Genomic DNA, 4,388 nt, shown 5'->3' on the forward strand with positions numbered 1-4,388 from the left:
CCATTAGAGACTAAAAGAAAGCAGGAGTAGCAATACTCATATCGGATAAAATAGACCTTAAAATCAAGGCTGTGAAAAGAGACAAAGAATGTTACTACATGATGATCAAATGATCGATCTGAGAAGAAGATATGACAATTTTATAAATATACATGGACCCACCATAGGTGGTCATTTAACAACACCGTATGTAAGGCAAATGCTAACAAGTATGATAGGGAAAATTAACAATAGCACAATAACAGTGGGAGACTGTAATACCCCACTCACACCTATGAATAGTTCAATGAAACCGAAAATTAACAAGAAAACACAAACTTTAAATGATATAATGGGCCAGTTAGACCTAGCTGATATCTATAGGACATTTCACCCCCAAAACAATGGGTTTCATCTTTTTCTCAAGTGGACATAGAACCTTCTCCAGGAGAGATCACATCCTGGGCCATAAATCTAGCCTTTGTAAATTCAAAAAGGTTGAAATCATTCCAAGCATCTTTTCTGACCACAATACAGTAAGATTCGGTGTCAATTATAGGAGAAAAACTATTAAAGATCCCAACAAAAGGAGGCTGAATAACACGCTTCTGAATAACCAACAAATCACAGAAGAAAATTAAAAACGTGTGTAGAAGTGAATGAAAATGAAAACACAACAGCCTAAAACCTATGGGACACTATAGAAGCAGTGCTAAGGGGAAGGTTCATAGCAATACAGGGTTACCTCAAGAAAGAAGAAAGAAGTCAAATAAACAACCTAACTCTACACCTAAAGCAACTAGAAAAGGAAGAAATGAAGAACCCTAGGGTTAGGTGAAGGTACAAAATCTTAAAAATTAGGGCAGAAATAAATGCAAAAGGAACAGAAGAGACCATAGCAAAAATCAACAAAGCTAAAAGCTGGTTCTTTGAGAAGATAAATAAAACTGACAAACCATTAGCCAGACTCATCAAGAAACAAAGGGAGAATATTCAAGTCAACAAAATTATAAATAAAATTGGAGAACCATCAACGGGCAACACAGAAATACAAAGGATGAAAAGAGACTACTATCAGCAACTATATGCCAATAAAAAGGACAACTTGGAAGAAATGAACAAATTCTTAGAAAAGTATAGCTTTCCAAAACTGAACCAGGAAGAAATAGAAAATCTTGAAAATCCCATCACAAACACAGAAATGGAAACTGTAATCAGAAATCTTCCAGCAAAAAAAGCCCAGAACCAGACAGCTTCACAGCTGAATTCTACCAAAAATGTAGGGAAGAGCTAACTCCTATCCTCCTGAAACATTTCCAGAAAATTACAGAGGAAAGTAAAGTTCCAAACTCATTCTATGAGGCCACCATCACCCTGATCCAAAATCAGACAAAGATGCCACACAAAAAAGAAAACTACAGGTCAATATCAATGATGAACATAGATGCAAAAATCCTTAACAAAATTCTAGCCAACAGAATCCAACAACATATTAAAAAGATCACACATCATGAGCAAGTGGGCCTTATCCCAGGGAGGCAAGGCTTCTTCAATATGCACAAATCAATCAACGTGATACAGCAAAGTAACAAATTGAAGAATAAAACCCATATGATTATCTCAATAGATACAGACAAAGCCTTTGACAAAACTAAACATCCATTTATGATAAAAACCCTCCAGAAAGCAGGAATAGAAGGAACACACCTCAGCACAGTAAAACCTATATATGACAAACCCACAGCAAACATTATCCTCAGTGGTGTAAACTTGAAAGCATTTCCCTTAAAGTAGAACAAGACAAGGGTGCCCACTCTCAACACTACTATTCAACATAGTTTTGGATGTTTTGGCCACAGCAATCAGAGCAGAAAAAGAAATAAAAGCAATCCAGGTTGGAAAAGAAGAGGTAGAACTCTCACTGTTTGCAGACGACATGATCCTCTACATAGAACACCCTAAAGACTCCACCAGAAATTTACTAGAGCTAGTCAATTAATATAGCAAATTTGCAGCGTATAAAATTAACACCCAGAAATCCCTTGCATTCCTATACACTAACAATGAGAAAACAGAAAGAGAAACTAAGGAAACAATTCCAATCAGCATTGCAACGAAAAGAATAAAATACTTAGGAATACATCTACCTTAAGAAACAAAGGACCTATACATAGAAAACTATAAAACATTGATGAAGGAAATCAGAGAGGACACAAATAGATGGAGAAATATACCATGTTCATGGATTGGAAGAATCAATATCGTGAAAAAGAGTATACTACCCAAAATGATCTCTAGAGTCAATGCAATCCCTATCAAGCTACCAACGGTATTTTTCAGAGAACTAAAACCAATAATTTCACAATTTGTATGGAAATACAAAAAACCTCGAATAACCAAAGAATTCTTGAGAAAGAAGAATGGAACTGGAGCAATCAACCTGCCTGACTTCAGGCTATACCTCAAAGCTACAGTCATCAAAACAGTACGGTACTCACACAAAGACAGAAAGATAGATCAGTGGAACAAAATAGAAAGCCCAGAGATAAATCCATGCAACTATGGACACCTTACCTTTCGCAAAGGAGGCAACAATGTAAATAGAGAAAACACAATCCCTTTAAAAAGAGGTGCTGGGAAAACTGGTCAACCACTCATGAAAGAATGAAACTAGAACACTGTATAACACCATACACAAAAATAAACTCAAAATGGAGTAAAGATCTAAATGTAAGACCACAAATTATCAAACTCTTAGAGGAAAACATGAGCAAAACACTCTCCGACATAAAACACAGCAGGATCCTCCATGACCCACCTCCCAGAGTAGGGGAAATAAAAGCAAAATAAACAAATTGGACCTAATTAAACTTAAAAGCTTTTGCAGAACTAAGGGAACTAGAAGCAAAGTGAAAAAGACAGGCTTCAGAGTGGTAGAAAATAATAGCAAATGAAGCAACTGACAAACAATTAATCTCAAAAATATACAAGCAACACCTGCAGCTCAATTCCAGAAGAATAAACGGCCCAATCAAAAAGTGGGCCAAACATTAAACAGACATGTTTCCAAAATAGACATACAGATGGCTAACAAACACATGAAAAGTTGCCCAGCATCTCTCATTGTCAGAAAATTGCAAATCAAAACTACAATGAGGTACCATCTCATGCTGGTCAGATGGCTGCTATCCAAAACTCTAGAAACAATAAATGCTGGAGAGGGTGTGGAGAAAAGGGAACCGTCTTACACTGTTGATGGGAATGCAAATTAGTACAGCCACTATGGAAATCAGTGTGGAGATTCCTTAAAAAAAAAAAAAAAAACACTGGAAATAGAACTGCCATCAGTCATTCAGTCAGTTCAGTTGCTCAGTCATGTCTGACTCTTTGCGACCCCATGAATTGCAGCACACCAGGCCTCCCTGTCCATCACCAACTCCCAGAGTTCACTCAAACTCACGTCCATCGAGTCGGTGATGCCATCCAGTCATCTCATCCTCTGTCTCCCTCTTTTCCTCCTGCCCCCAATCCCTCCCAGCATCAGAGTCTTTTCCAGTAAGTCAGCTCTTCTCATGAGGTGGCCAAAGTACTGGAGTTTCAGCTTCAGCGTCATTCCTTCCGAGGAATACCCAGGGCTGATTTCCTTCAGAATGGACTGGTGGATCTCCTTGCAGTCCCAGGGACTCTCAAGGGTCTTCTCCAACACCACAGTTCAAAACATCAATTCTTCAGCACTCAGCTTTCTTAACAGTCCAACTCTCACATACATGACCACTGGAAAAACCATCATCTTGACTAGACGGAACTTTGTTGGCAAACTAATGTCTCTGCTTTTCAGTATGCTATCTTGGTTGGTCATAACTTGTCTTCCAAGGAGTAAGCATCTTTTAATTTCATGGCTGCAGTCACCATCCGCAGTGATTTTGGAGCCCCCCCCCCACCAAAATAAAGTCTGACACTGTTTCCCCATCTATTTCCCATGAATTGATGGGACCAGATGCCATGATCTTCATTTCCTGAGTGTTGAGCTTTGAGCCAACTTTTCCACTCTCCTCTTTCACTTCCATCAAGAAGCTTTTCAGCTCCTCTTCACTTTCTGCCATAAGGGTGGTGTCATCTGCATATCTGAGGTTATTAATATTTCTCCCAGCAAACTTGATTTCAGCTTGTGCTTCTCAGCCCCATGTTTCTCATGATGTACTCTGCATATAAGTTAAATAAGCAGGGTGACAAATATACAGCCTAGAGGTATTCCTTTTCCTGTTTGGAACCAGTCTGTTGTTCCATGTCCAGTTCTAACTGTTGCTTCCTGACCTGTATATAGGTTTCTCAAGAGGCAGGTCAGGTGGTCTGATATTCCCATCTCTCTCAGAATTTTACACAGTTTATTGTGATCCACATAGTCACAG

The sequence above is a fragment of the Ovis aries genome, chromosome Y (assembly GCF_016772045.2).
Source record: "Ovis aries strain OAR_USU_Benz2616 breed Rambouillet chromosome Y, ARS-UI_Ramb_v3.0, whole genome shotgun sequence".
Taxonomy (NCBI): domain Eukaryota; kingdom Metazoa; phylum Chordata; class Mammalia; order Artiodactyla; family Bovidae; genus Ovis; species Ovis aries.